This window comes from Podarcis vaucheri (assembly GCF_965113315.1).
Source record: "Podarcis vaucheri genome assembly, chromosome: 4".
In the NCBI taxonomy this organism is placed as follows: domain Eukaryota; kingdom Metazoa; phylum Chordata; class Lepidosauria; order Squamata; family Lacertidae; genus Podarcis; species Podarcis vaucheri.
In genome coordinates this window covers 93492452-93518892 of record NC_138762.1, presented here as the reverse complement: position 1 = coordinate 93518892, position 26441 = coordinate 93492452, and positions in this window count along the sequence as shown.

Below are 26441 nucleotides of genomic sequence, written 5' to 3'. Positions count from 1 at the left end.
AAGCTATTGAGCTATAGAAAGCCTGGAAGTATAGCCTGGAAGTATAGGCACTAGCTTAATTTGAAGTTAGGATGAAAGGCTATCAAAGAGCCAAGAGCAGTGAAGAAGAGTTAGAATCATAGAATCATAGAATCATAGAATCATAGAGTTGGAAGAGACCACAAGGGCCATCGAGTCCAACCCCCTGCCAAGCAGGAAACACCATCAGAGCACTCCTGACATATGGTTGTCAAGCCTCTGCTTAAAGACCTCTAAAGAAGGAGACTCCACCACACTCCTTGGCAGCAAATTCCACTGTCGAACAGCTCTTACTGTCAGGAAGTTCTTCCTAATGTTTAGGTGGAATCTTCTTTCTTGTAGTTTGGATCCATTGCTCCGTGTCCGCTTCTCTGGAGCAGCAGAAAACAACCTTTCTCCCTCCTCTATGTGACATCCTTTTATATATTTGAACATGGCTATCATATCACCCCTTAACCTCCTCTTCTGCAGGCTAAACATGCCCAGCTCCCTTAGCCGTTCCTCATAAGGCATCGTTTCCAGGCCTTTGACCATTTTGGTTGCCCTCCTCTGGACACGTTCCAGTTCATCAAGGAGTTCCAGTTCATCAAGGAGCTTCTGGGAGTTGACCAGAGAGAGAACTGCCTACAAACCCAGCTCATAGTAAAAATAGTGGATGTCCTCTGTATTTGGTGGTGAGATTGGCTGAGTGGGGGAAAGGGACTAAGGATAAAAAAATTGATAGATAGGTTTAAGAGCTACATTTTACAAATCAGTTTTACATAATTTTCTGTATTTGAAAGCAACTGCCATTTATAATAAAAAGCTGATAGAAGCAATTCTAAGTCCCAAAGAAACAATAACCAATTTAGGCACCAAAAACAATGTGTTCCCTGGAAGTTGTTCGTTAGCCAGCGTTCACATAATGAGTCCACAATTTCCTTTGATTCCTATGGAAACATTTTTAAATAGGGGTTTGTCTGCTCTCCCTCCCTCCCCTCTCTTCATTGTTTCTTCCTGAAATGATAGCAGACAACAAGCAAAGTGGAAACAAACAAAAAACGTTGTCCAGTCTCTCCTGATCCCTGATGTGACCAATCTCAACCCCCCCCCCCCATTTCCTTCCTCGCATGGCATTTGCCTGAAATGGCTGTTGCCAGCCAGCAAACCACAAGGAAGTAAAGAAGCAAGCAAACTCTAACTGATCATATATCTGAATCTGTGGTGTGAATCTTGAGGTTTGGGCATAATTCTTTATGTTTGGATAACTGAATTTTTGCATAACAAGTGGGCAGATGGTGGGACTTGTGTGTATTTACTTTATTTTTTACCTTTATGGTTCAGAATAAAGAAAGAACTTGTTACTTTAGTTACCTTATAAAATGAGTCTGGTTAGTTCTGTACCACATCTGATGTATCACAAGCCAGCGGGTTATAGTTAAAGGTATTGGTGAATAAACCTAGACAGCATCTTAAAAAGTAGAGACATCACCTTGCCAACAAAGGTCTGTATAGTAAAAGCTATGGTTTTCCCAGTAGTGATGTATGGAAGTGAAAGCTGGACCATAAAGAAAGCTGATCGCTGAAGAATTGATGCTTTTGAATTATGGTGCTGGAGGAGACACTTGAGAGTCCCATGGACTGCAAGAAGATCAAACCTATCCATTCTTAAGGAAATCAGCCCTGAGTGCTCACTGGAAGGACAGATCCTGAAGCTGAGGCTCCAATACTTTGGCCACCTCATGAGAAGAGAAGACTCCCTGGAAAAGACCCTGATGTTGGGAAAGATGGAGGGCACAAGGAGAAGGGGGCGACAGAGGACAAGATGGTTGGACAGTGTTCTCGAAGCTACTAACATGAGTTTGACCAAACTGTGGGAGGCAGTGGAAGACAGGAGTGCCTGGCATGCTCTGGTCCATGGGGTCATGAAGAGTCGGACATGACTAAACGACTAAACAACAACATGGGTGAACAACATAGTACATATCTATGGCAGCAGCTATTATAAGGTATTGAAATCTGTGTACCATGGTGGAAATGTGAGTTAAATAGAAACTCCTCTGCAGTCTCAAACCAAAGCTCATTCTCTATGAGTAGCAACTCTCCCCATCCATATTTAATCAAAAGAAAAAAAGAAAAATCCTCTCTTGTGCATGTCATGAAAGGAAGTTTAATCTGAATGGTTCTGTCTTTCTGAGATACTCCAATAACCAGCACTTATCAGGGGCGGGCGGAAGCAATGTTTTATCAAGTAATCATGACAAGTCACCTAGGCATTTAGGGTTGGATCGGTCAAAATATTATTTTATAAGATATAATTATTCCAGACAGAAAACAGAGTCTGAAAACATATGCAATCTAATTTAACAGTTCCATCTAATAACATCTCAAGCTGTCATTTGTACTTGGGAATTATATAGCAACACAGATATATTTCTCCAGACTTAATCCACTGCCCTATTCAACTCCACTAATCAGTGATTATGGAAACGAAGGTCATTATCTTGCAAAGCAATCATGTCACAAGAAACCCAGATCAAAACCAATTCAAAAAGCTCCATGAATGGCCAGCAAATCTGATTTCCATGCAAAAAAACACACCCCAAACTAAGTTGATGGAAGTGTTTGCACTGAATCTTAGAGAAAGTGGGGGAAGCAAGACTAAAAAACAAATTTCATTTTCTACCATTTGACTCACAAGCACTATGTCAAAAAAAGGGGGAGGAAAAGTGTTGTATTTCCTTCCTTGGCTAGATTAATCTCTCCTTTTCTAAAATCCAGCAGAGTTTATGTAAGAGAAACCAAGCATAACAGAAAGATCATTAAGTTCTCAATTTGAAAATGCAATTCATTTTTTACAAAGCTGAAGAACAAAGTGTGCACAGTCACTGCTGTGCTGCATCTTTAGTGAGAAGGCCGAATGCTTAGACAGCAACAAGAGTTTCAAACTGTGTTCCTCTGTAGTTCCCAGTGCTATAGCAATCATTGACTACACTGAGATTCTGAGGGCAGGAAAAGCTAATGCAGTACTCCCACCTCCCATAGGATGTTCCAACCAGTCTAGACTGGTTCCAACCAGCTTGGACCAATTCCAACCGGTCTAAACCAGTTCCAACCGGCTTCAACCAGTTCCAACTGGCTCAAATCGGTTCAATCGGTCTGAACCGGTTCCAAGCTGCTTCAACTGGTTCCAACCGGTCTGAAACAGTTCCAACTGGTCTGAACCTGTTCCAACTGGTCAAGACTGGTTCTAACCGGTCTGAACCAGTTTCAACTGGTCTGAACCAGTTTCAACCAGTCTAGAACGGATCCAACCAGCTTGGACTGCTTCAAACCGGCTTCAACCGGTTCCAAGCGGTCTGAATCAGTTCCAACAGGTCTAGACTGGTTCCAACCAGCTTGGACCGGTTCCAACCGACTTTGAAGGGTTCAAACCGGTATGAACCAGTTCCAACCAGTCTAGATGGGTTCCAACCAGCTTGGACCGGTATCAACCTGTCTAAACCAGTTCAAACCATCTTCAACCAGTTCAAACAAGTCTAGACTGGTTCCAACCGGTGTAGACCGATTCAAACCGGCTTGGACTGGTTCCAACCAGCTTGGACCGGTTCCAACCAGTTTGGACTGGTTCCAACCAGCTTGGACCAGTTCAAACTGGATTCAACCGGTTCCAACCAGCTTGGACTGGTTCCAACCAGTCTAGACCGGTTCCAACCAGCTTGGACCGGTTCCAACTGGTCTAAACCGGTTCCAACTGGCATCAACCGGTTCCAACTGGCATCAACCGGTTCCAACTGGCTCAAACAGGTTCAAACAGGTCTGGAATGGTTTCAACCAGCTTGGACTGGTTCCAAGCCGTCTAAACTGGTTCAAACGGGCTTCAGCCAGTTCCAGCCGGCTCAAACTGGTTCAAACTGGTCTGGACCAGTTCCAACCAGCTTGGACTTGTTCCAAGCCGTCTAAACCTGTTCAAACGGGCTTCAGTCGGTTCCAGCTGGCTCAAACTAGTTCAAACTGGTCTGGACCGGTTCCAACTAGTCTAGACCAGTTGCAACCTCCATGGACCGGTTAAAACTGGCTTGGACCGGTTCCAACCAGTCTAGACTGGTTCCAACCAGTCTAGACCGGTTCCAACCAGTTTGGACCGGTTCCAACTGGTCTAAACCGATTCAAACCGGCTTCAACCGGTTCCAACTGGCTCAAACCGGTTCAGCCAGGTCTGGAACCGTTTCAACCGGTCTAGACCGGTTTCAACCAGCTCGGACCGGTTCCAAGCCATCTAAACCGGTTCAAACCGGCTTCAACCGGTTCCAACTGGCTCAAACCGGTTCCAACCAGCTTGGTCCAGTTCCAACCGGCTTGGACTGGTTCCAACCAGCTTGGACCGGTTGCAACCGGCTTGGACTGGTTCCAACCAGCTTGGACCGGTTGCAACCAGCTTGGACCGGTTGCAACCAGCTTGGACCGGTTCAAACTGGCTTCAACCGGTTCCAATCGGTCTGGACCGGTGCCAATCAGCTTGGACCAGTACCAACCAGTCTAAACCGGTTCCAACCAGCTTGGACCAGTTCAAACTGGCTTGGATTGGTCCAAACTGGTATGGACCGGTTCAAATCGGCCTCAAACGGTTCCAACCGGTCTGAACCAGTTTCAACCAGTCTAGACCGGATCCAACCAGCTTGGACCGCTTCAAATCGGCTTCAACTGGTTATAACCTGCTTGGACCAGTTCAAACTGGCTTGGACTGCTTCAGTCTGGACCGGTTCCAACTGGCCTCGAACAGTTCAAACCGATCTGATCTAATTCCAACTGGCTTCAACCGATTCAAACTGGTCTGATCTGGTTCCAAATGGTCTATACCAGTTCCATCTAGTTTGGACCGGTACAAACTGGCTTCAACTGGTTCCAAGCAGTCTGAACTGGTTCCAACCGTTTTGAACCAGTTTCAACTGGTCTGAACCAGTTTCAACCGGTCTAGACCAGATCCAACCAGTTTCGACCTCTTTAAACCGGCTTCAACTGGTTCAAACCAGTCTGAACCGATTCGAACTGGTATGGACTGGTTCCAACCAGCTTGGACCGGTTCCAACCCACCTAGACCGGTTCCAACTGGCTTCAACCGGTTGAAACAGGTCTGGACTGGTTCCAACCAGCTGCGACCGGGTCCAACTGGTCTAAACTGGTTCAAACCAGCTACAACCGGTTCCAACTGGATAAAACCGGTTCCAACCAGCTTGAACCCTTAAAACCGGTCTGGAACTGGTTCCAACTGGTCTAGACCAGTTCCAACTAATTTGGACCGGTTCAAACTGGCTTCAACCGGTTCCAAGCGGTCTGAACTGGTTCCAAGCGGTGTGAACCAGTTTCAACTGGTCTGAACCAGTTTCAACCGGTCTAGACCAGATCCAACCAGTTTGGACCTCTTCAAACCGGCTTCAACTGGTTCAAACCAGTCTGAACCGATTCCAACTGGCTTGGACTGGTTCCAACCAGCTTGGACCGGTTCCAACCGGCCTAGACCTGTTCCAACTGGCTTCAACCGGTTAAAACAGGTCTGAACTTGTTCCAACTGGTCTAGACCAGTTCCAACGAGTTTGGACCGCTTCAATCTGGTTTCAACCGGTTCCAACTTGCTTGGACCGGTTCAAACCGGCTTGGACTGGATCAAACCGGTCTGGACCGGTTCAAACCCGCTTCAACCGGTTCCAACAGGTCTGAACCGGTTCCAACCAGTCTGAATCAGTTCCAACTGGTCTAGACTGGCTCAAACCGACTTCAGTTGGTTCCAACCGGTCTGAACTGGTTCCAACCAGTCTGAACCTGTTTAAACTGGTCTGAACCAGTTTCAACTGGTCTAGACCAGTTCCAACCAGCTTGGAGCGGTTTAAACTGGCTTCAACTGGTTCAAACCTGTCTGGACCAGTTCCAAGTGGCTTCAACCGGTTCAAACCGGTCTGGACCAGTTCCAACCAGCTAGGACCAGTTCCAACCAGCCTAGACTGGTTCCAACCAGCTTGGACTGGTTGAAACTGGCTTCAACCGGTTCCAACCGGTCTGAACCGGTTCCAACTGGTCTGATCCAGTTTCAACCGGTCTGAACCAGTTTCAACCGGTCTAGACTGGATCTAACCAGCTTGGACCGGTTCAAACCAGCTTGGACTGGTTCAAACCGGTCTCGACCTGTTCTAACTGGCTTGGAAAGGTACCAACTAGTATAGACCGGTTCCAGGCTACATGGACCACCCAAACCAGCTTTGACCGGTTCAAACAGGCTTGGACTGGTTCCAACCAGCTTGGACCGGTTCCAACCGGCCTAGACCTGTTCCAACTGGCTTCAACTGGTTAAAACAGGTCTGGACCGGTTCCAACCAGCTGCGACTGGTTCCAAGTGGTCTAAACCGGTTCAAACCAGCTACAACCGGTTCCAACTGGATCAAACCGGTTCAAACCGGCTTGGACTGGTTCAAACCAGTCTGGACCGGTTCCAAATAGCTGCAAATGGTTCCAACTGGTCTAAACCGGTTCAAACCAGCTACAACCGGTTCCAACTGGATAAAACCGGTTCCAACCAGCTTGAACCCTTAAAACCGGTCTGGAACTGGTTCCAACTGGTCAAGACCAGTTCCAACTAGTTTGGACCGGTTCAAACTGGCTTCAACCAGTTCCAAGCGGTCTAAACTGGTTCCAACTGGTCTGAACCAGTTCCCACTGGTCTAGATCGGTTCCAACCAGCTTGGACTGGTTCCAACCCCTCTCCTGCTTGGACCGTTTCAAACCCGTCTGGAACTGGTTCCTACTGGTCTATACCAGTTCCAACTAGTTTGGACCGGTTCAAACTGGTTTCAACCGGTTCCAAGCGGTCTGAACTGGTTTTAAGTGGTGTGAACCAGTTTCAACTGGTCTGAACCAGTTTCAACCGGTCTAGACCAGATCCAACCAGTTTGGACCTCTTCAAACCGGCTTCAACTGGTTCAAACCAGTCTGAACCGATTCCAACTGGCTTGGACTGGTTCCAACCAGCTTGGACCGGTTCTAACCGGCCTAGACCTGTTCCAACTGGCTTCAACCGGTTAAAACAGGTCTGAACTTGTTCCAACTGGTCTAGACCAGTTCCAACGAGTTTGGACCGCTTCAAACTGGTTTCAACCGGTTCCAACTTGCTTGGACCGGTTCAAACCGGCTTGGACTGGATCAAACCGTTCTGGACCGGTTCAAACCCGCTTCAACCGGTTCAAACTGGCTTCAACCGGTTCAAACTGAACCGGGTCCAACCGGTCTGAATCAGTTCCAACTGGTCTAGACTGGTTCAAACCGACTTCAGTTGGTTCCAACCGGTCTGAACTGGTTCCAACCAGTCTGAACCTGTTTCAACTGGTCTGAACCAGTTTCAACCGGTCTAGACCAGTTCCAACCAGCTTGGAGCGGTCCCAAACAGCTTGGACCAGTTCCAACCGGCCTAGACCTGTTCATACCGGCTTGGACTGGTTCAAACCAGTCTGGACCGGTTCCAACCAGCTGCGACCGGTTCCAACTGGTCTAAACCGGTTCGAACCAGCTACAACCGGTTCCAACTGGTCTAAACCGGTTCAAACCAGCTTCAACTGGTTCCAACCGGCCTAGACCGGTTCCAACTGGCTTCAACCGGTTAAAACCGGTCTGGACTGGTTCCAACCAGCTGCGACCGGTTCCAACTGGTCTAAACGGGTTCAAACCAGCTACAACCGGTTCCAACTGGATCAAACCGGTTCAAACCGGCTCGGACTGGTTCAAACCGGTCTGGACCAGTTCCAGCTGGCTTCAACCGGTTAAAACCGGTCTGGACCGTTTCCAACTTTCTGCGACCGGTTCCAACTGGTCTAAACCGGTTCAAACCAGCTACAACTGGTTCCAACTGGATCAAACCGGTTCAAACCGGCTTGGACTGGTTAAAACCGGTCTGGACCAGTTTCTACTGGTCTGAACCAGTTTCAACCGGTCTAGACCAATTCCAATCAGCTTGGACCGGTTTAAACTGGCTTCAACTGGTTCAAACCTGTCTGGACCAGTTCCAAGCGGCTTCAACCGGTTCAAACCGGTCTGGACCAGTTCCAACCAGCCTAGACTGGTTCCAAGCAGCTTGGACCGGTTCAAACTGGCTTCAACCAGTTCCAACCGGTCTGAACTGGTTCCAACTGGTCTGGTCCAGTTTCAACTGGTCTTAACCAGTTTCAACCGGTCTAGACCAGTTCCAACTAGCTTGGACCGGTTAAAACTGGCTTCAACTGGTTCAAACCTGTCTGGACCAGTTCCAAGCGGCTTCAACCGGTTCAAACTGGTCTGGACCAGTTCCAACCAGCTAGGACTGGTTCAAACTGGCTTCAACCGGTTCAAACTGGCTTCAACCGGTTCCAACCGGTCTGAACCGGTTCCAACTGGTCTGATCCAGTTTCAACTGCTCTGAACCAGTTTCAACCGGTCTAGACTGGATCTAACCAGCTTGGACCTCTTCAAACCGGCTTCAACTGGTTCCAACCAGCTGCGGCCGGTTCCAACTGGTCTAAACCGGTTCAAACCAGCTACAACCGGTTCCAACTGGATCAAACCGGTTCAAACCGGCTCGGACTGGTTCAAACCGGTCTGGACCAGTTCCAGCTGGCTTCAACCGGTTAAAACCGGTCTGGACCGGTTCCAACTTGCTGCGACCGGTTCCAACTGGTCTAAACCGGTTCAAACCAGCTACAACCGGTTCCAACTGGATCAAACCGGTTCAAACCGGCTTGGACTGGTTAAAACCGGTATGGACCAGTTCCAAATGGCTTCAACTGGTTTCAAACCGGTCTGAACTGGTTCCAGCTGGTCTAGACCAGTTCCAACTAGTTTGGACCAGTTCAAACCGGCTTCAACCGGTTCCAAGTGGTCTGAACCGGTACCAACTGGTCTGAACCAGTTCCAAATAGTCTAGACCGCTTCCAACCTGCTTGGACCGGTTCAAACTGGCTTCAACTGGTTCAAACCGGTCTGAACTGGTTCCAACCAGCTTGGACTGGTTCCAACCACTCTAGACTGGTTCCAACCTGCTTGGACCGGTTCAAACCGGTCTGAACTTGTTCCAACTGGTCTAGACCAGTTCCAACGAGTTTGGACCACTTCAAACTGGTTTCAACCGGTTCAAACCAGCTACAACCGGTTCCAACTGGATCAAACCGGTTCAAACAGACTTGGACTGGTTCAAACCAGTCTGGACCGGTTCCAACTAGCTGCGACCGGTTCCAACTGGTCTAAACCGGTTCAAACCAGCTTGAACAGGTTCCAACCGGCCTAGACCGGTTCCAACTGGCTTCAACCGGTTAAAACAGGTCTGGACTGGTTCTAACCAGCTGTGACCGGTTTCAACTGTTCTAAACCGATTCAAACCAGCTACAACCGGTTCCAACTGGATCAAACTGGTTCAAACCAGCTTGGACTGGATCAAACCGGTCTGGACCGGTTCAAACCCGCTTCAACCGGTTCCAACAGGTCTGAACCTGTTCCACCCAGTCTGAATCAGTTCCAACTGGTCTAGACTGGTTCAAACCGACTTCAGTTGGTTCCAACCTGTCTGAACTGGTTCCAACCAGTCTGAACCAGTTTCAACTGGTCTGAACCAGTTTCAACTGGTCTGAACCAGTTTCAACCGGTCTAGACCAGTTCCAACCAGCTTGGACCGGTTTAAACTGCCTTCAACTGGTTCAAACCTGTCTGGACCAGTTCCAAGCGGCTTCAACTGCTTCAAACCGGTCTGGACCGGTTTTAACTGTCTTCAACCGGTTCAAACTGGTCTGGACCAGTTCCAACCAGCTAGGACCAGTTCCAACCAGCCTAGACTGGTTCCAACCAGCTTGGACCGGTTCAAACTGGCTTCAACCGTTTCCAACCGGTCTGATCCGGTTCCAACTGATCTGATCCAGTTTCAACTGGTCTGAACCAGTTTCAACCGGTCTAGACTGGATCTAACCAGCTTGGACCAGTTCAAACCAGCTTGGACTGCTTCAAACCGGTCTGGACCTGTTCTAACTGGCTTGGACCGGTTCCAACTAGTATAGACCGGTTCCAGGCTACATGGACCACCCAAACCAGCTTTGACCGGTTCAAACAGGCTTGGACTGGTTCCAACCGGTCTAGACCGGTTCCAACCAGCTTGAACCCTTAAAACCGGTCTGGAACTGGTTCCAACTGGTCTAGACCAGTTCCAACTAGTTTGGACCGGTTCAAACTGGCTTCAACCGGTTCCAAGCGGTCTAAACTGGTTCCAAATGGTCTGAACCAGTTCCCACTTGTCTAGATCGGTTCCAACCAGCTTGGACTGGTTCAAACCACTCTCCTGCTTGGACCGTTTCAAACCCGTCTGGAACTGGTTCCAACTGGTCTAGACCAGTTCCAACAAGTTTGGACCGGTTCAAACCGGCTTCAACCGGTTCCAAGTGGTCTGAACTGGTTCCAACTGGTCTGAACCAGTTCCAACTGGTCTACACCTCTTCCAACCTGCTTGGACCGGTTCAAACTGGCTTCAACCGGTTCAAACCGGTCTGGACCGATTCCAACCGGCTTGGACTGGTTCCGACCAGCTTGGACCGGTTCCAACCGGTCTAGACTAGTTCCAACTGGCTTCAACTGGTTCAAACCAGTCTGGACTGGTTCCAACTGGTCTAAACCGGTTCAAACCAGCTACAATTGGTTTCAACTGAATCAAACCAGTTCAAACTGGCTTGGACTGGTTCAAACCAGTCTGGACCGGTTCCAACTGGCTTCAACTGGTTCAAACCAGTCTGAACTGGTTCCAACTGGTCTAGACCGCTTCCAACCTGCTTGGACCAGTTCAAAGTGGCTTCAACCGGTTCAAACCGGTCTGGACTGGTGCCAACCAGCTTGGACTGGTTTCAACCACTCTAGACCGGTTCAAACCTGCTTGGACCGGTTCAAACTTGTCTGAACTTGTTCCAACTGGTCTAGACCAGTTCCAACTAGTTTGGACCGCTTCAAACCGGCTTCAACCGGTTCCGACCTGCTTGGACCGGATCAAACCGGTTTGGACTGGTTCAAACCGGTCTGGACCGGTTTTAACTGGCTTCAACCGTTTTAAACCCGTCTGATCCGGTTCCAACCGGTCTAGACTGGTTCCAACAAGCTTGGACCGGTTCCAACTGGTCTTGACTGGTTCCAACCAGCTTCAACCGGTTCCAACCAGCTTCAACCGGTTCCAACCAGCTTCAACCGGTTCCAACCAGTCTGAACCGGTTTCAATTGGTCTGAATCGGTTTCAACCAGTCTAGACTGAATCTGGAGCTGGGACGAATAAGGGAGATCCCGGGGCCGTGCCGGCCTTAAACGACCCAGGCCACGCCCCGAGAGCCAGCTTATTGGCTGGCTCTGGGCTGACGCGGCCCGAGGATTCCCCTGGTGAGCCTGCACCACCACCTCCTCCTTATTTCGGAAATGGCTTTCCCAGTGCTATGGCAGTCTTTGACTACACTGAGATTCTGAGGGCAGGAACAGCTAATTCAGGACTCCCACCTCCCACAGGATGTTTTGGATTACGACTCCTGTCAGTCACAGCCACCGTGGCCTGAAGTTGTGACGGATGATGGAATTTGTAGTCCACTGGAAAGAGCCACGTTGGCTACTCAGAGTCATAGAATCATAGAATTGTAGAAGGGACCACAGGAGTCATCTAGTCCAACCCCCTGCAAGGCAGGAATCTCATCTGAAGCATCCATGGCAGATGACCATCCAACCTCTGCTTAAAAACCTCCAAGAAAGGAGAGTCCACAACCTCCCAAAGGAGACTGTTCCACTGTCAAACAGCTCTGACTGTAAGGCATTCCATTGTCTCTTGAGACAGACAGATGCCAACAAGTTCTGGAGGATGATGATGATAAGAGAGAGAGAGAGAGAGTGCATTTTTAAAGGATTCAGAAACTGAAAGCTCTACAGGACCAAAGAGCATTCCCTAAGCATCACCGTCTGGAAATGGCTATCCAGGTAGAACCACTGCAAAGCAGTGACACCCACGCCTAACTTGGACGCCTTCTCCAGAAAGACACCATGGTCGATGGTACTGAAAACCACTGAGAAGTTGAGGAGAATTAACAAGTACACACCCCCCCCTCGACAGAGGTCATCATACAGGGCAAACAAAGCAATTTCTTTCTTCTTCTTTTTTGTAAAATTTTTTATTACGTTTTAACAATGCACAGTATAAAAGAAAAAATACAGAGACAAGAACAAAAGAAATATAAAAATACATACTACAAAATACAACAATACAAACATTAAGCACAAAAATACAAAAATGCATACATTAAAAAACTAATAATAAAAAAGAAAAAACACATATAGGAAAAACACAAAAATTCCCTTTCTTAGTTTTATATCTTAAATTCACATATTTTCCTGACTTCCTCACATCCCCCATTCTTGTATCCCTTTTAAAAGTTGGTTCAGCAAATTCATAGCCCTTAATTTATCTGTTGTTGGTTTAATCTTAAATTTTATCTTGTTGCTAGAACCCCCACAGTTCATTCAAAGCAATTTCTGTACCAAAAACGGGCCTAAACTCAAATCAAAATGGATCCGGTAAACAAATTTCCTGCAAGTGCACCTGGATTTAGTCCACAATCACCTGCTCAGATGCCTTGCCCAATGAGAGATTGGCAACTGGCCAGTACAGTGGTGCCTCGCAAGACGAAATTAATTCGTTCCGCGAATTTTTTCGTCTAGCGAATTTTTCGTCTTGCGAAGCACGGTTTCCCACAGGAATGCATTGAAAACCAATTAATGTGTTCCTATGGTCAAAAAAAGTCCAAACAAAGCCAAATTTGGTACAACAAGAGTTTATTAAGTGCTCTTTAAAGTCACACATACTGTAAAGAGCATTTCAAAATTCAAACCCAGAATTTTTTTAAAAAAAACAGCAGAGTGGCCCAATGGTCACAGAAAATCATAAAAATGCAGAAAAAAACCACAAGCTTCCAGATTCTTGCAAACCCCTCCCCAACTGTTCCCCCAGCCACCCAGCACACAGAAATTCAAATCCAGAATTTTTTTAAAAAAACAGCAGAGTGGCCCAATGGTCACAGAAAATCATAAAAATGCAGGGGGGGGGAAACAAGCTTCCAGATTCTTGCAAACCCCTCCCCAACTGTTCCCCCAGCCACCCAGCACACAGAAATTCAAATCCAGAATTTTTTTAAAAAAACAGCAGAGTGGCCCAATGGTCACAGAAAATCATAAAAATGCAGAAATAAAACACACAAGCTTCCAGATTCTTGCAAACCCCTTCCCAACACCAAGTCCTTGAATTCCAAACACCCCAACCCAAAATCCAAAACCCCCCAAAAAAGTTGTAAAAGCTTAACTTACCAAATGGCTGCAAAAGAAGTTTTGGAAAAGCTTCAAAAATCACCAAAGTCTTTAAAAACCTCAAAAAAGGCTACTATGTACACTGCGTTCTATGAGTTGCTCCTTGAAGTCAAGTCACAACTGTATTAACGGTGTTAAGAAAAAGGAAACAAACTTGCAAGACGTTTTCATCTTGCGATTCAAGCCCATGGGGAAATTCGTCTTGCGAAGCAGCTCAAAAACGGAAAACCCTTTCGTCTAGCGAGTTTTCCGTCTTGCGAGGCATTCGTCTTGCGGGGCACCACTGTAATTCTTTTGATTTTCTCAATCCAGCGATTGTTCCAAATCTACATGACCACCTCCCCCCCCAAAAAAAATGCATGTCATTGTTCCTCATGGGCAAGATCTCCCAGGTGGGAGATCTTGTGACATCACTTGTTGAACTCTAGAGACTCAATCATACTCTAGAGTTGGTGGGGATGAAGCATTTGACATGAGTTGGTGCCCTTATACTACTTGGTCTTATTACAAAAGAATTTCAGAAATAGACTGGAAAGAGAAGTTGCTGAATTGCAACTTATTACCAAACTTAAAACCATGGCGAGACCTGGTCTGAATAGAGACATTGGATTCTTATCTCATTATACATGATAAAGCAATTTTTAGCCACCTCACCCCTTGCTTTTTCCTGTAAGGACAATTGCAGTCATTAACAGTAGTCAACAGGTTTAGCACACCTATCACCCATTCCCACCACCCTTCTGAGTAATACCCCACCCCACCCTCTGGGTCTGGTGAATTCTGTTTCAGTGTATCTGAAGAAATGTGCAAGCACACGAAAGCTCATACCAATAACAAACTTAGTTGATCTCTAAGGTGCTACTAGAAGGAATTTTTTAATTTTATTTTATTTCGACTACAGCAGACCAACACAGCTACCTACCTGTAACTTATACTACTTAAGTAATTTATATTTAGATGAGCATCTGAATCGTGAAATTAACCTGGACCTCAATGAATTTGATGGTCAGATTTGTTGAAGTGGACCTGGATATCAATTGTTATAAACTATTAAAGAAAGACAACTTACTTTAATTAGAGCTGAAATCCTTTTCCCCCTCCTCCTTTTTTCTTTCTTTCTTTGGTTGTATTTCCTTTCTTTTTCTTTGCATTTTTTTAAAAGAACTTGACTCATTGTAGTTAGTTCAAAAATATTATTGCAATCCATCCCTCTCAAGATAAATGTGAATTCAGGAACATTTTTTCCCCTTCTGAAAGATGTCTGTATAGTAATAAATATAGACTTTCTTATTCCAACTCAAGTAGGGAACTTTACAGTAAGAAGTGTAAAATGGGGACTATTATTTGTCCCAAGAAAATGGGGAAAAGGTATTCATCTGTTTTGTTCTTTTTTTAAGTTTAAGTATTGTAAGGCATGTTTAATATATTCTAAGAGCGACGTTGTGCAAGGTGAAACTATTTTTCAACCCCATAATGTTCCTGCTTACCATATTTATCAAGCTAAGCAAAACTGTAACCATTAAACTTTGGAAAATTTCCCAGCAAACTGTAATGAATTTGCTGGATGCAACCATCAAAGTCATCAAAAATATAAACTGTAAAAAATGTAAACATTCAGAGTCCACAAGCCATTTCAGTGGCAAGGTAATGTCTATTTTATGTCTAGAACGCCTTCTTCAGGTGTTAGATTTAAGAGTTAACTAAAACATGGTAGGGAGCACGCTTCCTCTTCCCCCTCACCGCCATTCCCATTGCCCTTCAACTTGTGGAAGGTGACTTTCTGAAGTGGAGAGCCTTCTGTACTCGTGACAGCTCCCCCCCACATTTTAGGACCCTGGAAAATTGGGATTCTAAAATGTGTAGGAAGCCAGTGCACACTGTATGTGAATTTGGCCCTTGCTGTAGTCCCAAAGGATACAACTCATTGTTAAAACCCTGTGTGCTTGGTCCTGAAGTGGGACGAGAATAGGACACTCCTGGTTTATGACATATAACCTGATGCTGTTGCAATGCTCTGGTTCATCACAACTAATTTCGCTGGAAGGTTTGCAATGGATTGTTTATTTGGCAAAAAAAAAAAAAAATTAAATAAAATGTTGCCAGCACAAAATCCTGGGTGAGATTTGACTCAATTTAAGTATTGTTGTAGACCAGGCTTCCTCAACCTCGGCCCTCCAGATGTTTTGAGACTACAATTCCCATCATCCTTGACCACTGGTCTTTCTAGCTGGGGATCATGGGAGTTGTAGCCAAAAACATCTGGAGGGCTGAGGTTGAGGAAGCCTCGGCAAGATGAACCTAGCTCATATATCTGTCTAGCATTGGCAGTGAAAAAAGTCATGTGCTGTTGTTTCCAGTTGCCCAGAGGCACATGGACATTTCCTCTCCTCGTACGGTGTCTTCCTAAATTTGCCTTCCTGGATGACTGAAGAGCCAGGACACAGAATTTTCGGTAAGTACCAAGGACAGGAAACCTATTGACTGGAAGTGTTGCATTAGAATATCCTTGTGTGATGTGCTATCCAATCTGGTGTTAGAGGAAGTCATGTCAGAGTTACACAGCTGAGTTGTTCATTGTGTCCCTAGACTGGAATGCTGTACATAGAACAATTAAAGCTGGGCCCTAAGGAAGCCAGACTATCCTCCACCAGGGCCAGGGTTTTTTCAGTGATGGCTCTGACGTGGTGGAATGCTCTGTCCCATGAGACTAAGGCCCTGCAGGATTTGATCTCCTTCCCAGGGCCTGTAAGACAGAGCTATTCCACCCGGCCTTCAATTTGAATTAGCTTGATCCTCTATTCCCTTTCCTCTTCTATGAAGAAACCCTTTCTGGGAACCCACATTTAAATTCTTCCTTGGTCTCCCTGCTGGCCCTAGTAGGACCAACTTGGCCAGTTAGCCCTGGCGATCATCTGATGTCTACTGACTGGGGGGGGGGGTTTCCCTTCCCAAAATGACCCCTCAATTTCTGTATTTTATTGATATTGATGCTGCATTTTATGCTGTTTTTAAGTCGCATTTTAATCAATGTTTCATATTTGCTGTTAGCCGCCCTGAGCCTGGTTTGTAAACCGGGAAGGGCTGGGTATAAATAAAATAATAATTATTATTATTATTATTATTATTATTATTATTATTATTATTATTATCATTTATTATTTACAATGTGGATTCCTTTTCCTTTTCTTTTTCCCAGTTAGCTTTTTCTCTTATTTAGTCATTCATTCATTAAATTTCTCTCCTGACTTTCCTCCCAAAAATTCAGTTGCTGCATATAGTGTAAGAACATAAGAGCCTACTGGATCAGGCCCACTGACTCCAGCACACTGTTCTCGCAACCAGATGCCTGTAAGAAGACCCCAAGTAGGATCTGAGTATGACAACACTCTCTCCTCTTGAAGTTCTGAAGCATACTGCCTTCACCTGTGGAGCACGCCAGTTTAAATCTAACCTGGGTGTTTTGGACTACAACTCCTATAGTCCCCAGCCAGTTCTTTATAGCTGAAAACATCTGGAGGACATCAAGTATATGAACACTAATGTAGACCAGGGTTTCTCAAACTTGGGTCTCCAGCTGTTTTGGGACTACAATTCCCATCATCCCTGACCACTGGTCCTGCTAGCTAGGGATGATGGGATTTGTAGTCCAAAAACAGCTAGAGATCCAAGTTTGGGAAACTCTGATCTAGATGGCTGGAGTACCTTTATGTGTGGAGTTTTGGTGGCTTTAATCTTTTATTGGTGCTTTTATCTTATTGCTTATCCATTCCTGCTCTCTGGGTCCTCACCATTTATTTTATGTTTGTTGCTTATTGTTGTCTTAATGCAATGGTGCAAATAGTACAGTACTAAAAATGAAAGTGATGTGGAATGATCTTATCATGAGCCAACCACATTTCTTATTCATCTCAGGAAAAGGCAACTGTATTGTGCAACGGTGGGTACACTTATCTAGCAAGGAAGCCTATAGTGTAAGAAATGCTTTATTTTTCTTCTGAAAATATCTGTGGCTAACTAAAACAGCTAAGCAGAACTTCTGTATATTGGCACAAAAGCTGCATTACCACAACCTCATGTGGGCAGGTAGGGGGTTGTTGAGGGATGAGGTTATGGAGATTAGATGCACCAGGAGAAAGCAACAGTTTTTTTCAGTATCTGTTCTGAATGTTGCCATTTACTTTGATCGGCTGAGCTGTAGGTTTTCCAACACCTCTGCCAATCAGGTGCTGTGAGGCCGGGTTCCTGAAGCATTTGAACCAGTGCATGCTCTTACTGCCATAGGCCTTCCTTTCTCGCTTTAAAACCTGAGCTGTTGCTTACTTTGTAGAGCTGGAAATGAATTTTTATCTCACACCAATTGGCCTGCTGTTCAGCTCCGTGACAGGTCTCTCCATTTACCTCTTCTTTTGCTTTGTAAGAGGTTAGTTTTGTGTTTTATTTTTTAAGAGTGGGTGCTAGCTACATTTTTTTTTTAGATGAACCCATTTTTTTCGTAGCATCCTTTGGCCCTGAGCGTAGTGAGGAGGAGAGTTGGGCGTAAGGGTAAGGTTGGTGAATTCCCAATGTGTCATAAATACAGTTACAGCTTGAGGTGGCAGACAGGATCCATCCCAAATGGATTTACCCCAGCTGTAAAGGTGTTTTAGATTCCCAACCCAAGACCCAGGTGTGGAGTTCTTAATTATAACTTTCTGTATTTCATTCTGAAAAGTATTCTTAAATTGTAATCTGGTAAAACCCATGGGGGTCTCCATTATGGGCAGCTGTCAAGGTATCTTAGTATGGAGCCTGGCATGTGGATGTCTTATTACTATGTGGCAATATGTTCGTTTATACCACACTGGTTTATGGCAAATTGCTTTGGCCAATCCCACTGACTCAGTTCTTTTGCCAGCCCCATCAATAAACAATGTAGCCCAATTAAAATCTGTTTTATGTCTAGTAGTCTTCTTCCCACTCTCCTCTTCAGCATACCTACAGCTATCATATGCCGAAAAGTAAAAACAGAGGATTTCCTGATTTTAAGCAGAGGACTGCTGGCAGCAGCTGGAAACAGAATGCTAGACTAGTAGACAAATCTCAGTCTGATCCAGCAAGGAAACTGTTAAGTTCTGATGCTCTGTCTCCTGGTAAATGCAGTCAGATTTGTTAATGAATTCCATTTTTGCAATGTTCTCGCTCCAACAGTCCTTTGATTCCCCTCCTCCCTTTAATTATACTGATCCTGCCTAAGTGACTACTCTTGAGACCCTATATTTATATATTGGTGCATGTCACGAAGACTCATTTTTGTTGGGATGCTCCAGCTGAAAAGAAAACTGACCGGTTTAATGTTCAGGTCATTTCAGTGAGCTTTGCAATAACAGGCATAAGCCATCCTACTCCATAATAATGTGGCTCTATTACAGAAATATCATTTTAGCAGTTTTCTGCTGAAGGAAAGTAACTTGTATGAAGGGGTAAGTTTATTAGGTGTGAAATGGGATTTCGGTCCCAAAGATACAGCATATTTCAACTATTTTCCATTAATTCTATTAAGTGCAGAAGCTGTTTGGGTGAAAAATTTAATGGTTCATGTTTGAAAAGATAAATCTGGGTGAGACTCTTGTAATTCTCCAAAAGGAATTCAGAGCTTGATTTGCTCTGGTCTGATAGCTTGTGTCTGCTGCTCCAGCCATACAGAAAACTTGGTCACTTTCTAAATTTTGTCTGGAGAGGGAAAAAAAACATTCACTCAGAGCACATTATCTGAGAAATGTGCAAAGTTTCATGGACATGAAAATATTTTCATGACACCTCTGAACAGCTTTCACATTAAAATTTATTCTCAGATCAATGTTGTTTGCTCTCTTATCAGGAGGACATAATCTTCCTCTTCTTTGAATAAGTAAATATATGTTGGCAACAGTTTCTCTTCCACAGATAATGTGCTTTTTCTTATTCCTCTAGGGATAAGCAAGGATAACTTGTTCTCGCTATCTGGACTATTTCAAAACCATGGGGAATTGTGTGGATACTCTCATTTGCTCTGCATCTGATTCTTCGTATTAGACTCACAGACCCAGAGAAGAGAAGCTACCAATACATCTAAACAGTGCTTTTTTGGGGGGTACGCAGGGGTATGTATACCCCTAAACATTTTGTGGATCTTTGTTCTTTTGTCCATTCACTGCATTTATTTTTCCCAATTTGAACTATAAAATGGTGGTTTTCTTGAGTCAAAATGAGAGTACCCCTAAACATTTTTTTTTTTGGGGGGGGGGAAGCACTGCATCTAAAACAGACTATACATCAGAGATGGGGAATCTTTTTCAGCCCAAAGGCCACATTCTATTCTGGGCAACCTCTGAAAGTCATTTGCCAGTGGTGGGTGGAGACAGAAGCAAAAGTGACCAGACTGACTCCACCCACATAGGTTGGTTATTGGGATCTTCTAAGCAGAAAGACAGGAGTGCCTTGCGTGTTCTGGTCCATGGGGTCACAAAGAGTCGGACACGACTAAACGACTAAACAACAACAAGCAGGAACATGTTGAAAGGGCTACCTTTGCCTGCCAAGCCTTTATTGAGCAACAAGGTCTACCTGAGCTCTGAATAAATTGCTTCTGGTCTTGCTCTTCAGGTCTGATCTTGATTGTTCCTTTGTCCTGACTCCCAGTTCCTGGCTCCTGCCTTATTTCAGCTCACTGCTCTCCGACCAGGCCTTACAGTGAATACTCATGCAAACTGATTTTATCCATGTTTGAAATTAGTTATCCACTTGCTTAAGTGCTTCCTAGGTGATTCAACATAAATCCCAGCTCAATAAAATATATTTTTCTAATACAGGTTTTTTTTGGGGGGGAAAACATGTTGAAAATACATACTGTACTTAAATATGGATTTAATAGCAAGTTTAAATGTGGATTTTTAAACTTTATTTATTTTCTGTTTCTAATTAATGCAAGGGTAGAGAGTTGGGGGCAAACAAACACAAATGTGATGGAAAGTCACTGGAAACAGACTGATTCTTCTGTCCTAACTTGTTTGATCTCATAAAGGATTATAAAGGGGAGGCACCATGTGGCTAAACTAAAGAGAATGTGATGGAGGGCATTGTTTTTGCAAACAAATTTCATCAATGAGACCTTGCTTGAGAGCTCTATAATTCCAGCTCTTTTGTGAGATAAAACACAATTGTCTGGAGATGAAACTTAAATGGACAACATAAAAACATCTAATTAATCTCTCCAAGAACACCTGGCATTTATGAAGAAAAGTAGCCTTGTTTGCTCTCCAAAGTGGCTTATCGTATTATTTATTTGCCAGGGCTAGAAATGTTCATATATTTTCAGCCAGGATTATTACAACAATCTTGTTCTAATATATCCAATGCAAAAAGCCAGGTAGACTCAAATTGTTTGCATCATTAGCATTTTGCTTAGAGTTGTCAATCAATGAAATGAAATTGCAGTTCATTAATCATCCGACTTTTAACCACATTGAGAGTAAATTTTGGACTTGAGTGCCTGAGATACTGAAGAAAAGATAGCTTAAAATGCTATAGCAAACCAAAACGACCACTCCGCGGGCATGATCTAGGCAAAGCTAAGCAACTTTAGTCCCATTTAAATATTGGGATTTAGAGGCACTTGACTTCAGGTGGTGTGTAGCCTCTCTTAAAAGATAAGCTCATCCTTAAAATATTTGCTTCCATTCTCCACTATAATTATCAGAACAAATTTTTTTTTAAAGGCTCAGAACCACAAAGTTATTTAAATTAATTAAAAAATAATCCTCAGATTTCCTACCAGTTCAAATTGGCCAAAATTTAACAGCCAAGTTAGCTCTTGCATTAATTCATCCGTTCAGTTTTGCCCACGTAGTTTGGAGGAACAACCGTCTTCAGAATGGCTAATCTTGAACATATGAAATCTTAATAAAATTTCACACCAATGAAAAAATACATCCAATCGGAGGAACAAGCACATGGAATCTATGTGGTAATGACAACCACCACCACCACCCTGTAAATAGTAGCCAAAGTGAAAGAAAGAAAGAAAGAAAGAAAGAAAGAGAGAAAGAGAGAAAGAAAGAAAGAAAGAAAGAAAGAAAGAAAGAAAGAAAGAAAGAAAGAAAGAACTAGGGATTGCCACACTTGCTAACATTGCTTGTCAACCCTGACTACCCCTGGGGCCAAGGAGATAAGTAACTATACAACCTTTAGAAGACTAATAATAATAATAATAATAATAATAATAATAATAATAATAATAATATTTTTATTTATACCCCGCCCTCCCCAGCCAAGGCCGGGCTCAGGGTGGCTAACAAGCAACAATAAAAACAAGTTGAATGAATACAACTTAAAAACAAGATTAAAATACAACAATTAAAATATTGAAACATCAAAATATTAAAATGCAGCCTCATCAGGAGGAGAAAGGAAAAAGAAAAAAGAAAGAGAGGGAGGGAATCAAATATGCTCTAAGCCAAAGGCAAGGCAGAACAACTCTGTCTTACAGGCCCTGCGGAAAGAAATCAGATCCTGCAGGGCCCTGGTCTCATGAGGCAGAGCGTTCCACCAGGCCGGAGCCAGTGCTGAAAAGGCCCTGGCTCTGGTTGAAGCTAATCTAACTTCCTTAGGGCCCAGGACCACTAGAGTGTTGCTATTTATGGACCTTGAGGCTCTCCGTGGGGCATACTGGGAGAGGCGGTCCCGTAGGTACGAGGGTCCTAGGCCATGAAGGGCGTTAAAGGTCAAAACCAGCACCTTTGAAGGCAACCCTGTATAATAATATAATACAAGTATTATTATTAGTAGTAGTATTATCCCCAGCAAATGTCCCACCCCCTTGCCAATCCCTCCCTTTACACCTCACACAAACTCCACCCCCTTACAACTTCTCCAGCCACTTCACAGCTTCTTCATCCCCACCCCTCAGAGCTCCTTTAACCCCTTACCCCCACCTTGCCACTACGCCCACCTTGTTTGCCCACAATGATAGGGAGTGAATGTAGACCTCCCTCTGCCACTTGCCCAGCTGCCTGCTTTCTCCACCAGGCATGGTTGCTCACTCACACAGCCAGGATGCCCAATTGCTAAGGTCCTGGGCTTCTCTCATTCTGTTGTGCATGCATGGGAAGGCCCACCTAGGCCATCTATCTGCCTGCCCGCTTGTCTTCCAGCTTGGTCGCTTCTGCCACTGCCTTGCTTGCTTCACTCCCTCTGCTCACTGTTGTCATGCTGCTCCTAGAGGTGGGCATGCATACTGCAGTGTGATGACTTTCTTGTTACAAAAATACTATATAGTAAGATATATGGGAGGAAAGATGGAGACTAGTTTGAAAAATTCACATGGAACTGCATAGGTGTAACAGATCTCTTAGGGCCAATGTGGGGTTTCTCCTTCTGCTACTCAGGCTAACAATAGACTGCACTATCACTCAGAGCAGGACCCTCTTTGATGTCTGTAATTTGATGGGAGGTGAGTAAACTAAAGCTTTACAAATATCTATGGGAAGTCTTGCATTTACAAAGAAAAGCAGCCTTGTCTGATCTCCCAAGTGATTCATGGTTTACTGTTCATACTTACCTAGAACATAAATATCAGTGATTGCAATGGGATTTACTCTAGAACAGACATGTATGGGATTGCATTGCTGAGATAGCTAATTAGCATTAATGTTTTCCAGTACTGTTGAAAAATAGGTACTCACCATGAATGCCTCCCTTGTTCTCTTATAACGGCAAAGGTGCCTACCTGGAGAGGTGCTGGAACTGAGTTCCTGTGAGTTCCAGCTGGAAAAAGCCCTGATGTTATATCCTCTAAATCTGTGCTCACACAATCTCTCTCGCACACTGTGGGGCAACATAATCCAAGCTAAGCACTCTGAAGTCCCACTGGTTTCAACACAAAAAATTTAGACTTTGATGAGAATCAATTGGACTCAACACCACTTAACTTTGACAAGAAGTTGCTTTAATCTTTTCCCTATGTTGTCCTGTCCTTGGGAAGTTTCATCTCGTCCAGCTTTCAGGGTCACCTCTCCTCAAGTCCTTCCAACTTGTTCCCTTTATATTAGTGTAATTATTCAAACTATCAATCATTTTGACTTGTTCTTTGATCACGTTGTTTTGGTTGTGTTCCTCACCAGGTGTCTATTTTGCATGCGGTGTTGGACTCTTTCAATCTTCCTTTTATAGTGGCTTACATTTCCTATGCTGACCTGCCCTTCACCGTAGGTGCCAAATGCAATTGAATTCTTATTTAAAAATCTCATCACAATTTGTTGCTCTAAAATAGATATCCACCTCCTCTCCCCTCTACAATATTGCTTTGCTAGTGTGCTGTGCTAAAGTGACAGCTCCAAGGCCCAGAATTTAGGTACCAAATTGGCAAGAGAAGAGGCAGACAAGAGTGAGGGACCAGTCTAGATGCCTGTATGTTTCACATAGTCCTGTGTCAAAGACCCATAATTGACAATCAAATAGGCTCCAGGATGTTCACCAGCCCACCTTCCACCACCCATAAAAATCTAAGCTCTTCATCAGATCTGTTAGTTCCACAGAAATTGTGTCTTATACTTCTCCTGGCCAATAAGAAAGAGCTAGATACCCGTCACAAACACTTGGGGCCTAATCTCTCTGTTTCTGTCTTTTCTATGTTCTTCTTTCAACCTGAGGAAGAAGACAGAGAAAACTGGGAAGAGTCAGTGTCAGAAGTTGAAGAGTTAGAAGGGCTTAGTGAGCTGGGAGAGTCAGTGGCAGAGAGAACCGCAGAATCAGATGCAGAAGCTGAAGCAGGCAAGTGGGACGAGGGAGGCCCTCCTACTGTGACAAGCTCCACTCCATCTCCCAGAACCAGAAGAGGGCTGAAACAGGTAGAGCAGTGACAGTGCATACAGGCACAGTCTCTGGTTGCTTGGGGAAAGCCCTGGATCAGAGAGGACTTAAACAGCTGTGGGGAGGCAGGGACTTTCATGGAGGGAATGAGCTGCTGTGCTCATTAGGCCTCAAACTCAGCCAAGTCTGTGGAGATTGTGTTTTTGCTAATAAAGAGTTAGCTCCAACTTTGAACTGTGGGTGATCTGCTGACCAGAATGCTCTGTGACACTTTGCTTTAGCCTTTGCTATAAGAAAACCTTCCAATACTAGTGAGGAGTCTCAATTTTTGTAATGGACATTGAGCTTGCAATTCATCTTGGCCTTGAAGTCACCATCAAACTCCCAAGAAGACTAAATTAATAGTAAGCCAAACAACCTTGCAAAACTATTATGCCATTTTAACTGCTTATGAAATTGTCCTGGCCTTTGGCTAGTACAATAAACTTACTGAAGAGAATATTATTACATTTACTCCACTTGGAAGGTCTACAGCAGGCTTCCTCAACCTTGGCCCTCCAGATGTTTTTAGCCTACAACTCCCATGATCCCTAGCTAGCAGGACCAGTGGTCGGGGATGATGGGAATTGTAGTCTCAAAACATTTGGAGGGCCGAGGTTGAGGAAGCCTGGTTTACATACAACAACACTTAAATTGAGTCAAATGTCACCCAGGAGCAACATTTATTATTATTATTTTTTGCCAAATAAACAAAGACATAATTGGTTTCCTAATGATCACTTCTGATATGCTACGGTCAATGCTTTACTGTGCATTTTCTGCCACATACTGTATATGAGGGCACATTTGGCATTTATTTTTTAAAAGTAAGTCCAGCTTGTCTTCTCTGACCGATACATTGTTTATGCATTGCACTCATAATAGGTGCATCGTGTATGTGTTTGTATCCGAGCAGATTTCACACAAATTGCTTTCTTGCCACTAGGACAAAGAATTTATGTCAACGTGCCCTTCTACGGAACATGGCACTGGTTCTTTTGTCTGGAACACTTTGTGCTTTGTATCTATTTGGTGTTTCTCTAGGATGAAATCTACTGTCCCATTTATAATCCTGCATTTCAACTTGTGGGGCTCGATGCCTGCGTTTTCATTTTGGTACTACCATTTTCTTGACCAATGAAAGTTGAACAAAATCTGTGGTGAAAGCTTGGGGGATATGACAATTTTCTTTTCTTAATGCAAGCTGAGAGCTTCCCAAGCCAAATGCAGTTCATCTGTGTACAGTGATCTGCCAGGTACCTGACAACCTCTTTATTTTCAAGTCCCAGAATGACTTGCACAATAGGTTTATTGATACATTGATGGACCAACTTGGAATGAGTTGCATCCATTGATCTAGAGACAATGCAGGAGTTTGTGGAGTTCCTTACCCCTACTTTATATTTTGCTTGACTTGGCTGCTGTGAGCCTTTGGGGAATGACCCTCAGTTATAACCATTTTTGCTTTATTATATATTGTAAGTGATGTGAAATACCCAAATCCTTGACAACTCTGTATAAGATTACTATGGTGATTTTAAGATGGAAAACAGCTAGAGATGGAAGACAAATTTTATTTCTATTTTAATGAAAAACTACACAATTCTTACTTCTTAAATTAATGTGCAAACTGAAGCCCAGCTTTCCTTTGACAATTGCACTTCTTCATTTTTTTCAGTGCCCTTTTCCTCGATGTGTATAAATGCACATATTAGGTGAAAGTGTACATCTAAAAATTTTATTTAAAATAACATACAAACTTGCATTATATTAAGGGAAGTTGCTTGCAAAAATGCATATTAGTCAAATCTACATACACAAATATTTTTTATTAGGAGACATTCACAAATTTGCAATGGGGTGTTTTCTTTCTTATTGTGCAACGTGCTATGGAAATGTGGAGAGCTGAATTTAAGATTGGCAAAAATGAGGAACTGTGAGAAACTAAAATGGACAGATATCGTCCATCCCTATATTACATTTTAACCCCTGAGTAATGGTGTTCATTGTCCAACTCATGGCCCAAACCTACAAAGTACTTTCTGAAATTAGGCATAAGACTGCTTTCAATGACAGAAGGAATATAAGGAAAGCACAGCTGCTCCAGTCATCATCCTGTTCACAATTCTGGCTAAGCCAGGAAAGGAAGAAACTTGATTGCCTTTTCGATTTCATTTTAGGAACTACCCAAAGCCAGCTGAGAA